The sequence below is a fragment of the Narcine bancroftii genome, chromosome 1 (assembly GCF_036971445.1).
Source record: "Narcine bancroftii isolate sNarBan1 chromosome 1, sNarBan1.hap1, whole genome shotgun sequence".
In the NCBI taxonomy this organism is placed as follows: Eukaryota; Metazoa; Chordata; class Chondrichthyes; order Torpediniformes; family Narcinidae; genus Narcine; species Narcine bancroftii.
The window spans coordinates 380,296,445-380,313,016 of NC_091469.1; positions in this window are offsets into that span (position 1 = coordinate 380,296,445).

Below are 16,572 nucleotides of genomic sequence, written 5' to 3' on the forward strand. Positions count from 1 at the left end.
ACAATGTGTACATTGATTTCCTCGTGTATGCACTACCTCGACAATGTGTACAGCGATTTTTCCCAACATGTACACCAACATGTATAGTAGCTCAGTATAGAATACTTTGCTATGTTTGTGACCGTGGCAGTCCAAATGATATTTGGAACCCAACATGGAAAGTTTTTCTTCAATGCATGCTGTGGCTCTGAAACTGCCAATGCTTTGGACTTCACAACCACATGTATGGCTTGACCAAGCAGAATCCCAATTTTAGTTGAGGCAGATAACATTTGATTCCACGTAGTACTACTATGTAGTACATGCCCTGCATCAAGAGACGACATGCAGAGTTTCTGATTTTCTGCAACACCCTCTGGAGGAGAGCAAGAATACGTTGCACGAGATTCTGCTCATCCATTCCTTTGGCCTCTGAGAGAGGAGTCACGTGACTCCAGAAAAGAAGGAAAAAAATGAAGAAAAAGCAAAGCCCCAGACACACAAATCACAACAAATAAAAAATAAAGGTGTGGAGAAAATGGTACCTAAGAAAGAAAAGCCAAAAACAATGGGAAGAAAAGAAGAAAGAAAGATGCCGGAAGAGAAAGGTGAAGGCCTTACCTGCACAAAAAAGCAGGGACCCGCCGTGGAAAGAGGAGCCCACTCCCCGAGGTTAGTGGAGACCCCGCAGGGTCATGACCCACCAACCGCAGGACTGCAAAAATGGCTCACGGAGCCAATCAGGGCATGTGCGAGGAATCGTGCATGTGCGATGTGCACGACAAAGACAACACCGACGGGAGGGGGGACCAGCTGTGGAGTGAAACTCCACAGCATGAACAGCTGAGAGAGACCTGACAGCAGGGCTCCCAGCTGGAAGATAAAGAAAGCAACAGGAACGGGAGGGATGAGAAAGATAAAAGGAAACTTGAGACACAACAGATAACCAGCCCAGAAGAAGAGGACCAACATCAAGAAACCATGGAAAAAAAACCCCAACAAACTGAGACAAGCAGCTCAACAAGAAAGTCAGAAGAGACACAGATACAAGGAAGAGAAATAGAAAACACAAACCCAAGAGCAGACACAGAAGAAGAAGAAGAAGAAGAAGAAGAAGAAGACCAATCTCTGCACAGAGAAATAGCAGGTAAAATGAATGGACAGAACATAGATTAAAAAAACTTCAACTACAAATGAAAGTGTTAAAAGAATGGCTGACACTAGAATTTAGTGAAATGTAAAGAAAAATGAAAAGTACAGAAGAAAAAGTGAGTAGAATAGAGCTCGTCATAACAGAGGTAGGAAAAAGATTAGAAAATGTGGAAGAATGTGTAATGGTGGTAGAAATGGAAGTGAACGACTTAAAAAGAAAATTGGAAGAAAGTGACAAAAAAGTTAAAGAAACAAAGGAGTTGTTAGCTCAGAAGATGGATATAATGGAAAACTATAGTAGACAAATCAATATAAAGACAGTGGGCCTAAAGGAAGATGAAGAAGGCAAAGATATGAAAGAATTTATAAAAGAATGGATCCCAAAGGTCCTGGGAATGCCAGAAATGCAGGAAGGAATGGAAATAGAAAGAGCACACAGAACATTAGCCCCGAAACCACAGTCACAACAAAAACCAAGATCTGTTTTAGTAAAATTCCTGAGATACACGATAAGAGAAAATATATTGGAGAAGGCAATGAATAAAATGAGAGAAGATAAAAAAAACACTTGAATACAAAGGTCAAAAAAATGTTTTCTACCCAGACATAAGTTTTGAGCTGCTAAAGAAGAGGAAGGAGTTTAATGCAGCAAAATCGATCCTATGGAAAAAAGGCTATAAATGTATGTTAAAATATCCATCAGTGCTTAAAATAGTTACCCAGGGCAGCGAAACAGACTGTTCTCAGAGAATTTGCAGAACGCCTGCAAGACAGAAAAAGAGATGAAGAAATGTAACAAGAGCAAAGAACAACGACAAACTACATGTAAAAAGTAAAAATAATGTGTAAGTAAGAACTAAAGAAGGGAAGAAAAGAGAAGTAAGGGAGAAGGGGGGAAAAAAGAGGAGGGGTTAATAATTTTTTTAAAATAAATAAATAGATCAATAGATAAGAAGAAAATAGGGAAGCTCTGTTGTAATGTGAAGATAAAAGTCTTTTCTGGAGGGGGTTGGGTGGGAGAGAATAACAGTCACTGCAAAATCAGTTGACGCTTGCGAGCGGGTTCGCAATCCAATTGGAGAGGGGAGTTGTGGTTGCCCGGTAAGGGACAAGGGGCGACTCAGAGAGAGGGGGGACACTTGGGGTTAAGGGAATTATAGATGTGGGAATGGTTGAGATATTTTATGTTTTAGAAGTGTTATCATACAGTGCATTCAAAAAGAGAAAACTGAGAAATGGAAATGGGGAAAAGGGGAAAGGTGGTGGTGAGGAAGAGGAAATGAGATGTAAACAAAGTATGAGATGGCCATGTTGAACTATATGACTATGAATATTAATGGAATACATAATCAAATTAAAAGGAAAAGGCTATTAAATTTACTGAAAAAAGAAAAAATAGATAAAGCATATGTGGATCTAACTGAAGTGGAACACAAGAAATTAAAGAGAAGCTGGGTAGGGCACGTAACGGCAACATCGTATAACTCAAAAGCCAGAGGTGTAGCTATATTAATCAATAAAAATGTACCAGTCAAAATAGAGGAGGAAATAATAGATCCAGCAGGGAGATATGTAATGTTAAAATGTCAGATATATTCAGAACTCTGGAATTTGCTCAATATATATGCACGTAATGAAGAGGATCAAAAGTTTTTGCAAGATATTTTTTGAAGATTGTAGATATGCAGGGGAATATATTGATAGGAAGGGACTTTAACCTTAATTTGGACTCAAAGATGGATAAAACTGGGCAAAAGACTAGCAGAAAGAACAAAGTAGCCATATTTATAGTTAAATCAATGCAGGAAATGCAACATTTGGATATATAAAGGAGAAGACACCCAAAGGAGAAGGAATGCTCATATTATTCAAGAAGACATAAAACGTACTCAAGGATTGACCTGTTCCTGTTGTCAGCCCATATCCAAGGGAGAGTTAGGAAAATGGAATATAAAGCTAGATTGTTATCAGATCACTCACCCCTGTTATTAGCAATAGAACTGGAGGACCCCACCAAGAACATATAGATGGAGATTAAACTCCATGCTACTTAAAAGACAGGATTTTAGAGAATTTATTGAGCACCAAATTAAAATGTACTTTGAAATAAATACGGAATCAGTGAAAGACAAATTTATATTATGGGATGCAATTAAAGCCTTCATCAGAGGGCAGATAATAAGTTATGTAACTAAGATGAAGAAGGACTAAAATCGGGAAATAGAACAGCTGGAAAGGGAGATAGTAAGTACAGAAAAAGAACTAGCAACAAGGGAAGATACAACAAAAAGAAGAGAATTGGCAGACAAAAAAATAAAATATGAAACACAACAAACGTATAAGGTGGAGAAGAACAATGAAAATAAAGCAGAAGTATTATGAGCTAGGAGAAAAAACGCACAAAATACTGGCTTGGCAGCTTAAAACAGAGCAAGCTAAAAGAACGGTATTGGCATCAAGGAATAAGGACAAACAAATTACATATAACCCATCAGAGATCAATGAAAACGTAAGGAATTCTACGAGCAATTATACCGAACTGAGAACGAAGGGAAAGAAGACAAAATAGATGAGTTTCTAGCTAAAATTGAACTACCAAAATTGCAAGATAAGGAGCAAAACAAATTGATAAAACCATTTGAAATAGAGGAAATACAAGATATATTAAAAAAGCTACCGAACAATAAAACACCTGGGGAGGAAGACTCCCAATAGAATTCTGTAAAACATTTAAAGAGTTACTAATTCCTCCTCTCCTGGAAGTAATGAACCAGATTGAAGAAACACAAAACAAAGTACGAGATGGCCATGTTGAACTATATGACTATGAATATTAATGGAATACATAATCAAATTAAAAGGAAAAGGCTATTAAATTTACTATTAAAGGCTATTAACGAAACAAAAAACAGCAATAATTACAGTAATACCAAAGACGGGGAAAGATCCACTAACGCCAGCATCGTATAGACCAATATCTCTACTTAACTCAGATTATAAGATAATAGCAAAACTATTAGCAAACAGATTGGCTGACTGTGTACCAAAAATAGTAAAACTAGATCAAACTGGATTTATTAAGAAAAGACGAACAACGGACAATCTCTGTAAGTTCATTAACTTAATCCATGCAGTGCAAGGAAATAAAACGCCTACAGTGGCTGTTGCTTTAGACGCAGAGAAAGCCTTTGACAGGGTAGAATGGAATTATTTATTCAAAGTACTACAGAGGTTCAACCTACCAGAGAAATATATTAATTGGATTAAAGCATTATATAAGGGTCCAATGGCGAAGGTGACAGTAAATGGATATATATCGAACCAATTTAAATTAAGCAGGTCAACTAGACAGGGATGTCCACTATCTCCCTCACTGTTCGCTTTAGCAATAGAACCATCGGCAGAACTGATAAGAACAGAAAATAAAATAAAAGGGATAAAAATAAAAGAGAAGGAATATAAATTTGCAGATGACATCATATTATACTTAAGAGAACCAGAATTATCAATAAAAGAATTACATAAGAAATTGAAGGAATATGGAGAAATATCGGGGTACAAGATCAACGCAAATAAAAGTGAAGCGATGCCAATGAATAATGCAGATTTCACAAAGTTTAAAAAAGAATCACCATTTAAATGGCAAACACAAGCAATCTGATATCTAGGTATTAGACTAGATAATAATCTAGGCCATCTATACATATTAAATTATCAGCTATTAATGAAGAAATTACAAGATGACTTAGAACATTGGAAAGATTTACCACTAACACTGATAGGAAGCGTAAATTGCATTAAAATGAATATCTTCCCAAGGATACAATACCTATTTCAATTGTTACCAATTCACTTAACTGGGAAATTCTTCAATGAGCGAAAGAAAATAATAAGGAAATTCTTATAGAAAGGGGGGAAACAGAGGATAGCGCTAGATAAATTAACATAATGGTACAAACAAGGGGGTTTGCAGCTACCAAGCTTTAAAAATTATTATAGAGCAGCACAATTAAGGTATCTATCATATTTTTATCAAACAAGGGAAAAACCAGATTGGACCAGGATAGAGCTAGATAAAATAGGGGAAAAAGATACCTGAACATATACTTTATAAGTGGGATGAAAAACTGGTGCAATATAGAAGTTCACCAGTACTGCATCATCTGCTCAACATTTGGAAGAAGATTCATGTAGAAAGGAAAAAAACAAATTACCAACAAATTACCCCGTCTTTGGTATTACTGTAATTATTGACACAAAATCAACTAATCCCTTTCACAATAGATAACCTTTCCTTTAGAGAATGGGAGAGAAAAGGGATTAAAAGAATAGAAAATAGTTTTTTGGGAAATAAATTATTATCTTTTGAACAAATGAAGTACAAATATGGAATAACTCATGGTACAATGTTTGCATACCACCAACTGAAAACCTACTTGAAGGACAAATTGGTAAGCAGGCTGAGGTTACCAGGAGGAAGCAGTTTTGAATATGTGATTACAGACACAATGATAATTAAAAGATTTATAACAAACATGTAAATGAAACTGAAAGAGAAGGAGAATGATGAAATAAGCTGTAAACCCAAACAAAAGTGGAAATAAAGATCTGAACATAAAGATAAAGAATGAAAAATGGGAAAAGCTATGCTCCGGAACTATGAGAAATACAATAAACACGAGGTTACGCATGATACAATATAATTGGTTACACAGGCTATACACCACGCCCCAAAAGTTAAATAAATGGGACCCAACAGTATCAGATAGATGTTTTCGCTGTAAGAAGGAATCGGGAACAACAGTACATGCAATTTGGGCATGTCAGAAAGTGAAAAAGTTTTGGGAAGATCTAAATCGGGTATTAAATAAAATCACAAAAAGCAACATACCAAAAATCCAGAGATCTTTCTTCTAAGTAATATAAGAAGTAAAGAATTAGGCCTCAAACTGGATGAAGCACAAAAAAGATTTATTATGATAGCCTTAGCTGTAGCAAAAAAATGTATAATGTCAACCTGGAAATCAGAAGAGAGCCTGAGTGTACAGCAAAGGTACATGGACATGAATAAATGTATTCCATTGGAAAAAATAACATATAATTTAAAAAATAAAGTCACAGTATTCGAACAAATTTGGGAACCGTACATGGAACAGAACAGAGAGGGCCTACCGTGGACCTCCACCCCCTAAAATGATAGAATGAGAAGAATAAAAAATGAACTGACCCAGTGTGTAAAAGTAGATGATACAATTTTCTTGTTTATTTTTATTGTGTGATGGCATTGTTTTATGGGTTTATTGTATTGTATATGTTGTGCGTTTAATGGGTTTGAGGGGGGGTGGGAAGGAGGGAGGGAAGGAAGGGGGAAAAGGGAAAAAATGGCACTGTGTATATTCAAGAGGGAAATGTTTGTGTGTATTTTGGTTAATATGGTTCATAATGTGAAAATTTGTTTTAAATTTAAAATCCATACTTTCGGCCTCTCATGACATAAGTGAATGGCCCGTTTACCTCATTTGGGTGGCTTGGGAGACAAGACCCCTTCTGTGCTCATCAATGAAATGCTAAATGCTAGCACTAGCGGAAGAGCATAGGCCATGCCTCATGTTCGAGCAAGCTTTTGTGGAGCAGTTGTCAGAAGATATCCACATGCTGCTGGCCGATGAGGATTTCAGTGACCCACTGAGAGTCACGGCCCGTCCTGACATTCTCTTGAGGACTAAGCAAAAAAGCGTGACATCCGTAGGACAGGGCACCAGATCCTGCTCACAGCAGCAAGACCATGCAACTCCAACATTAGTCCGGCAGCAGGGTTGATCAAATCTGTTGTCAGGTTGCCAGTCAGCCAGGAGACAAGCTGCCAGTCCTGCATTTAGACGCCGTCACTCTTTCAGAGAATGAATTCGCCAGGTTGTTGGCGGATTCCACGCAATAATTATGCCACAATTCACCTCAACGATGCCAAAACATGGGGTGCAGCACCATTTACCAACTGAAGAGCCACCAGTGCATGATAAACTTCATCTGGGCAAAGAGGAGTTTGAAAGGATGGAGGACATGGGTATTGTACAATGGTCCGATAGCTCCTGGGCCTCCCCGCTCCACGTGGTACCCAAAGCCACACGTGGATGGAGACCCTGTGATGATTACCACAGGTTGAACGAGGTTACCGCATCAGATCACTACCCCCCAATACCATATTTACAGGGCTTCTCATCCAACCTGCAGGGAACCTGCATCTTTTCCAAGGTGGACCTGGTCCGGGGGTATCATCAGATCCCAGTCCACCCGGATGACGTTCCAAAAATGGCTATTATTACACCCTTTGGCCTTTTTGAATTCAGAAGACTGCCTTTTGGGCTCAAAAATGCCACGCAGACTTTCCAAATTTTAATGGACAGAGTGGGACACAATCTTGACTTCACCTTCATATACCTAGTTGACATACTTATTGTTAGCTGTAGCTGTCAATAACACCTGTCCCACCTGCGCAATGTTTTCACTCATTTGGGCTGACCATCAATGCAGCCAAGTGTCAATTCAGGTTAGCAACCATTGACTTTCTGGGCCATTGAATCAACAAACAGTGAGCAAAGCCACTACTGGCAAAGGTCAAGATGATCTGGGCATTCGCTAAGCCCAGCACAGTTAAGGGCCTCTAGGAGTTCATTGGAATGGTGAACTTTTATCACCAGTTTCTACCATCAGCAGCTCGCATCATGTGCCCCCTCTTCGCCCTAGTGTCACGCAAGGTATGTCACTTGGGATGAAGAATCATTCACAGCATTCGAGAACACCAAGGAAGCACTGGTTGATGCTGCATTGCTGGTCCACTCAAGTACATATGTCCTGACAGTGGGTGCGTCCAGTATGGCAGTAGGAGGGGTGCTTGAACAGTACATCGATCGGCATTGGAAACTATTGGCTTTCTTTAGCAAGTACTTACAGCCACCAGAACTCAAGTACAGTCCTTTAGATCGAGAATTGTTGGCACTATACCTAGCTATCAGACATTTCAGGTACTTTCTAAAAGCCAGGCATTTCATGGCTTTTACAGACCATGAACCACTTACATTTGCTTTCACTAAGGTATCATATCCATGGTCGACTCGTCAACAGAGACATTTATCATATATTTGAGTTCACGACACATCTCAGGAAAGGCCAACTGAGTGACAGATACTCTGTCTCGCCCGACCATACAATCCGTGCAGACTTTAGCCCAAGGGGTGGACTATGTTGAGCTCGCCAAAGCACAACAGGCAGATGAAGAAATTCTGTGTTATAGAACCGGAGATTTGAACATGCAGCTGGAAGAATTTCCAGTAGGCCCGGGGGAGCTCAAACTCCTGCGTGATGTATTTACAGGTCGTCCTCGCCCAATTATTCCGGTGGCTTGGAGGCAGCAGGTATCTGATGCGGTACACAGGTTGGCACATCCTTTGATCAGAATGACTGTCTGGATAGTAGCCAACAGATTTGTGTGGTATAGCCTTCGAAAGCAGGTCAGCAACTGGATGAAGACATGCACTCGGTGCCAGACATCCAAAGTTCAGCAATGCACAAAAGCCCCACTACAATCTTTTGAGCCGATCTTTTGAGGTTTGATCATGTACTCATGGACATTGTAGGCCTCCTGCTGGTATCACATGGTTCCCCGTTTTCTTCTCACTAGAATGGATCAGGCCACACGGTGGTTCCACTGGCGGACATAACAATCAACAACTGCCCCAGGGCCCTCATTTCTGCTGGATAGCACGTTTCAGTCAGGCAGCACACATCACGTCTGACAGGGGTGCCCAATTCACATCAATGGCCACCCTGATTGGAATGAAGTTGCACCACACCACTACGTACCACCCACAATCCAACGGACTAGTAGAAAGGTTCCACAGACATTGTAAATCAGCCCTTATGGCATGTCTGCAGGAACCTAACTGGATTGATGAATTGTCATGGTACTCTTGGGCATACGAACAGCATTTAAGGATGATATAGGTGCCTTATTGACAGAGCTGGTCTACAGCGCACCCCTGATGGTTCTAGGAGAATTTGTATCAGACTCATGAAGACAGGAGGAGACACTTGCAGTGGTCATAAGCAAGCTCCATGAGAAGCTCGGTTCTTTAGCGCCCGTACCGACATCTCAACTCAGTCAGGCCAGGTTCTATATACCCCAGAACTTGCAGAGCTACAAGTATGTTTTCATACAGAAAGGAGCACACTGAGCACCATTCCAGCATCCGTATGAGGGTCCTTTCAAGGTACTAAAACGCAATGAGTTCGATGTACATTTTGGACATTGAAGGTAAAGAGGAAGCTTTTGCAATTGACTGCTTCAAACTTGCACATCTGGATCTGGACGGACCAGTCATGGTTCAGGTACCTCGGTGGAAAGGAAGTCTACCCAAACTTTGGGGGTCCACTGCGGGATTGCCTTTTTTTTGGGGGGATGTCCTGTGGCGACCCACTTACCAGCAAGCGAACCAGCTCCCAAAATGGTAGGCATGCTGTGAAAACGCAGGAAATTGACCTGCATCCAACACAGATTTTTATCTGGGCCAATGACATCACTTCCGGTCCATGTGTGAGAAGCAGTGATGTATATAAGCCCAGCATGCAAGCCTGGAGGAGTCAGATTTGCACTAGACTTCATAGCATGTACATTAACTTCCCAGCATATACATCAACTCAACAACATGTATAGCAAATCCACAACGTGTACACCGACATCTATAGTAGCTCACTATGGCATACTCCTCATGTTCTGGTACCTAAACCAGATAGAACTGTTACATTTTGTAAAGATTTAAGGAAGGTTAATACAGTAACCAAAACAGATGCTTATCCTATTCCTAGAATTGATGATTGCATTGATAAAATTGGGAAAGCTAAATTTCTTACTAAAGTGGATCTGTTGAAGGATTACTGGTATGTGCCGCTAACAGAGAGAGGAAGGAATATTTCCACATTTGTGACACCATCAGGCTTGTACGAATATAATGTGCTACCTTTTGGCATGAAAAATGCCTAGTGACATTCCAAAAGATGATAAATTCTGTAATCCAAGGGTTAAAACATAAAGATACTTATATTGATGACTTGGTCACAAAAAGTGACACATGGGAAAAACATCTGGTGGAATTGGAAAAATTATTTGCAAGATTATCTGAAGCAAACTTAACTGTCAATCTAGCTAAAAATGAATTTGGACATGTTCCTGTGACATATTTAGGACATGTAGTTGGTCAGGGCAAAGATGCGCCTGTTGGAGCGAAAGTGCAGGCAATTTCTGAATTCCCTTTTCTCAATGGCAAGAAATCAGTGAGATAGTTTTTAGGAATGGCAGGATATTATAGGAAGTTTTGCAGGAATTTTGCAGAAATTGCACTTCCTTTAACCAATCTTTTGAAGAAAGGAGAGAAATTTGGATGGACAAATTTAGAACTTTAGAGAATTTAAAGGAAATGCTATGCTCTCACCCTGAATTAAAATCTCCTGATTTTTGACAAGCCATTTTTGTTAGCAGTGGATGCCAGTGAGGGGGAAGCTGGTGCAGTGCTGTTACAAAAACATGATGATGAAATTGACCATACAGTTGCCAACTTTTCAAAAATATTTAATATTTATCAAAGGAACTATTCCACTATTGAGAATACTCACTGCAGAATTTTGATGTGTATCTGGGAACAACCCATGAACCAGTAACAATATTTGTTGACCACAATCCTCTGGTGTTTTTGAATAAGATGAAGAATAAAAATAGGAGATTATTAAAATGAAATTTGATCTTGCAAGAATACAATTTGCAAATTAATCCTATTATAGGTACAAATAATGTGATCACAGATTGCTTGACTATATGGTGGAATAATTATGTAAAGAAAAAATCTTTAATTATTGGGATATGTTGCTGTTACATAATATAAATTGTGTATTGCTATCACTGTAGTAATGGTTAAGTTAGAAATTTGTTTAGGTTATGAAAGAAATTTAGTTCAAGAGTTAAAATTCCTTTGTGGGGGAGAGGTGTAATGGGTAAGTTAATAAAAATTTATGTTTAAAAGTCGGAATAAGATTTTTAGGTCACTTTTCACAAGCAAACATCACATTTCAAAACAGTAACCAAAATTGAAACAAAAAGAGAGAGAGGAAGATAAAAGCTGCTGCAGTCAGTGAAAGGCTGACAAGTGAAAAGCCTACTAAAGACCCCATTTCAAGAAGGGTTTTGAGTACCTAGTCCTATTCAAAATCTCTGTAGTGGCTGGTTGTGTCTTTCTCCTGAAATAGGGGTAAAGAAGATTCTTTGCAGTAACCTGGAAGAAGGCAAGTTTCTTTGGAAAGTCAATTCAGTTGCTGATTGATTGAAATCAGTTTGCGTGTCCAACGAACAATGAGCATCTCTCTGCACCCACCAAAGACCTTCCTGACTGGTAACAACTTAAGATACCAGAGACTGTTGAACGTAATGACTGTTAATTCTATGCGCAGTACTGAAAGCTGCCTGATACCAGTGAATTTGGAGAATTGAACAGTAAATGACAGTAATAGTAATCTATCTCTCTCTCTCTCTCTCTCTCTCACACACACACACACACACACACACACACACACACACACACACACACACACACACACACACACACACACACAATAAGGAGGGGGGTAAGTTAAGTAACTTAATAGTGATAACTTAAATATTGATCTTATTATTCTGTGTTAAGAAAATAAAATTAATTTTGTTTAAGTAGCCATTGCCTTGGTGAATTTCTCTTGCTGCTGGTTTATGAGTCCTTAGGGCTCATAACAAGATTATGTTGTGTGTTTATTTTAAAAAAGCATTGCAAGGACAAGCCAGAGAACTACAGGCTGGTGAGCTTCATATCAGTCATCCAGACTACTGGAGGGGGTTTGGAACGATAGGATCCACATGTATTTGGAAGGGCAGGGACTGATAAGAGCATGGAACATTACAACACGATACAAGTCCATTGGTCCATGATGTTGTGCCAACTTATTATAAACCTACTCAACAAATTAAAAGTTCCCATCCTCCCACGCATAACCCTGTATTTCTCTTGCATTAGGGATAGTCAGCAAGACTTTATGCACGGAAATTGTGACACGAATTTTGATTGGATTTTTTGAAGAGGTGACCAAGAAGATTGATGCGGGCATGGTGGTAGATAAAGACAATAGACAATAGGTGCTGGAGTAGGCCACTCAGCCCATTGAACCGGCCCTGCTATTCATTTAGATCATGGCTGATCTTCCACTATCAGTACCCTATCCCTGCCTTCTCCCCATAACCCTTCATTCCCTTGCCCACAAGAACCTTATTTAGCTCCCTCTTGAACTTATTCAGAGAACCTACCTACCTCTACCACCCACTGCAGCAAAGCATTCCACAGACCAACAACTCTCTGGGTAAAAAATATATTTCTCAGCTCTGTCCTAAATGGCCTTCCCTGTATTCTTAAACTATAGCCTCTAGTCCTAGTCTCCCCCAACACCCGGAACATATAATCAGTTTCTATCATGTCCAATCCCTTAATAATCTTATATACCTCAATCATATCACCCCTCATTCTTCTAAATTCCAACGTATACAACCCCAGTTTATCTAACCTTGTGAATCTACGCTGCACTCCTTCAATAGTATGTTGTCCACATGGACTTTGCCACGGTTTGACAAGGCTCTGCATGGTTCAGATGGTCAGATTGCATGTGATCTAGTGTAAGTTGGCCAAATGGATATGGAGTTAACTTGATGGCAATTAACCAGATTGGAGGCTTGTGTCAGTTGTGTGCTACAGGGATTGGAACTGGTTCCACTGTTCTGTTCAATGACATTGCCACAAAGCAACAAATTTTGTGACATATTTATGACAGTAAACCAGATTCTGACTCTGATCTGTTGACTATCTCCTGTTGGGTGGTCTAATGCACCCCCAGCAAAGTGACAACTTCCTTTTGTTTCTAATCTCTACCAATGTGGCCTAGTTTGAGGAGCTTTTAAGGAATGCAATCTCTCCCTTTGCACTGACCATTTAGCTCCCAGCACATTTTTGTGCTGTGGGAAGCCAGCAGAGCACACAGGGGAAGCCCACCCCATCACAGGGAGAGTACGCAAACTCTACACAGGTTGGAGTCAAGCCTACCCAGATTTATGCAGCAATTTCTCTAACTGCTTGACTACCGTGCTGAAGTGTTTTGTGAGAGAAGTAAATGGAAAGCCTTTGCAGTGGCAATGTCGACACAGATTTTAAATGATTGCCAAAAACAGCCATAAACTAGGTAAGGAAACATTTTCTAAAACAGGTTAATAGTTATTATTTTGACTGCACCCCTTGTAAGGGTAAATGAAACAGATTCAATAGCAACATGTAAAAGAGAATTAGTCCTGAAAAAATTGATATTTCAAAGGCAAAAGCAAAGGTATCAATTAAATAGCACTGGTGTAATGGGCCAAACAGCCTCCTTCCATTTTGCACCAATCCTTATCGTCATCTCCAATAAACCTTACAAGGTCAATGGATTCATCATGGTCATAGAAGAAAGGAATAATGCTTTCATCGTGTGACAGAATTCATTCAGATGGCTGATCATTAAAGTGCTCCCTTGTCAGCATCAAAGTACATCATTATCAGGCTGAACAGGGAGGATATGTGTTCTATTAACATCCAGTCTTGCCACTTAACACCGATACATCATTAGGCTCAACAATCACTTTAAAGAGGATTTGACTGCCTTTCATTTTATTGGAGAGGAGAGTGACTGAGGGATTGGCTCATGATGTGCTGTGGCTCAAATTGTTTAAAAAAAAATCAATGTACTTGTGTGGAGTTCACAAAATTACATTTAAAGATCAAGATTACTTTATTGTCATTTAATAGTACAGAACATGTAATATACAAAATTTCCTTCTGCCTGCTGCAAGCCAGAGTCACCATTAGTGTCACCCAGCACCCCTTACAGAAAGAGAAGCAAAAACAAGTCCCCTCATAGTCCCTGAGTCCCCGTGGATATGCCTCCAGCACTCCTGCAGTCTCTGCAGCCACATAGGTCCTTGTTCAATCAGTTGGCAACTCAACCTCCAACACAATTAGGAAGTCTTCTGCACCTGAGGCCCTTCGGGAACCCTACTTGTCCTCAGTGTCCTCTTGAATCCTGGCTCCGATATCTGACTCCCATGAGCCAGTCTCCAGCAGCTCACGTGGATCCCCAACCACAAGTTGTCCGCAGTGTGTGCGGTTTCCTTCAGCTACAGGATTTTACATGCAAACACCGTCAGCTCCCTTAACAGGCCATTTAAAGCCTCTATGGGACTGTTGACATTGGGATGAGATGGTTGAGCCCCTTTGGAGCAGCTCTCCCTGATCTGCACCAGTGGCAGCGCTGCCTCTACAGCAGCTCTGACAGTGCCTGCATTAATGTACAAAGGAGGGCATGTTGCTTCACATCCTGGCCATAGTTGTTTCTTTTGATCAACCTGAATATGAAATATAAAGTGTTCACAATCACTACTCTGGAGACAAAGTCTTGGCGAACAGGTTCAACTTTATTTCGAGTCGGCAGAGTCGGGTGTCCCTGGTCTTGGAGACACACCGGAGGTTCAGAATCAACACTCCTTTGTACAGTCCCGCGCTCAACATCACCCCACCTTCATTTACCATCTTCCAATCAGAATCCCAATACATTACAACATTCTCCTTCTCCCTTCCATCAATCCAGGTATCACTCAGTTCCTCCCTCTTCATACATCGCATGTTATGTTAATTAGTTCATTCCCCCCCTTAGGGATGTCTAAGTTAATATTCATGTCTCTATTAAGCAAGCGCAGTACTAGCTATAGACTACCTTAGGTCTCTGTACCAGCCTGAACCAGATTCTTGCATCCTTGGGGCTCGAGATAAGAAGGGGCCCACTAGCTAGTACTGTCTACTCTCAAGCTCTAATTTGCATTCCATCACTTTTCACAGAATGGAGCGAGTTTAATCGCTTTCAACCATTTTTCACACTGAACAACCAGAAACTCTTTTTTTCTCTCACAGGATTTGAATATTTGTTAAATCACTGTCAAGTTAACCTGTGATGGCTGCAGTTCAAAAAATAATATGTTTTGATGTAATGCACAGCAATTGTACCATATAAATGCAAAAACATCTCTATATACAACAAAAGTCACCATCTGGAAAATGGACTAGTATGGAGGGAACATAATTAGACAATGTAGGATGGTATTTAGGAAGAGAATTGTAGTGCTTTTTTTCTCTTTGGAGCATTATGTACAATGCATGATTATGCTGTTTAAACTTCTACAAGTGTACCATGGAGAGCATTCTGGCTGGTTGCATCACTGCCTGGTATGGAGGTGCCAACTCTCAGGACAAGAATAAACTCCAGAGGGCACCAGACCACTCCATCGAGGACAATTACATAAGGCGGTGTCTTAAAAAAGCTGCCTCTAACCTCAAGGACCCCCACCACCCAGACCATGCCCTCTTCACTCTGCTACCATCAGGAAAAAGGTACAGGAGCCTAAAGACAAGCACTCAACGGCACAAGGACAGCTTCTTCCCCATTGCCATCAGGTTCCTGAATAATCAATGAACCAAAGACCCTAACAAACTTTTCATGCTCAAGTTTGTTTTTAATATAAATGTTACTGCCAAAATGTTTGGCCTGGAAGTCAGCCTGAAGAAAACTGAGGTCCTCCATCAGCCAGCTCCCCACCATGATTACCAGCCCCCCCACATCTCCATCGGGCACACAAAACTCAAAACAGTCAACCAGTTTACCTATCTCGGCTGCACCATTTCATCAGATGCAAGGATCGACAATGAGATAGACAACAGACTCGCCAAGGCAAATAGCGCCTTTGGAAGACTACACAAAAGAGTCTGGAAAAACAACCAACTGAAAAACCTCACAAAGATAAGCGTATACAGAGCCGTTGTCATACCCACACTCATGTTCGGCTCCGAATCATGGGTCCTCTACCGGCACCACCTACGGCTCCTAGAACGCTTCCACCAGCGTTGTCTCCGCTCCATCCTCAACATCCATTGGAGCGCTTACATCCCTAACGTCGAAGTACTCGAGATGGCAGAGGTCGACAGCATCGAGTCCACGCTGCTGAAGATCCAGCTGCGCTGGATGGGTCACGTCTCCAGAATGGAGGACCATCGCCTTCCCAAGATCGTGTTATATGGCGAGCTCTCCACTGGCCACCGTGACAGAGGTGCACCAAAGAAAAGGTACAAGGACTGCCTAAAGAAATCTCTTGGTGCCTGCCACATTGACCACCGCCAGTGGGCTGATAACGCCTCAAACCGTGCATCTTGGCGCCTCACAGTTTGGCGGGCAGCAACCTCCTTTGAAGAAGACCGCAGAGCCCACCTCACTGACAAAAGGCAAAGGAGGAAAAACCCAACA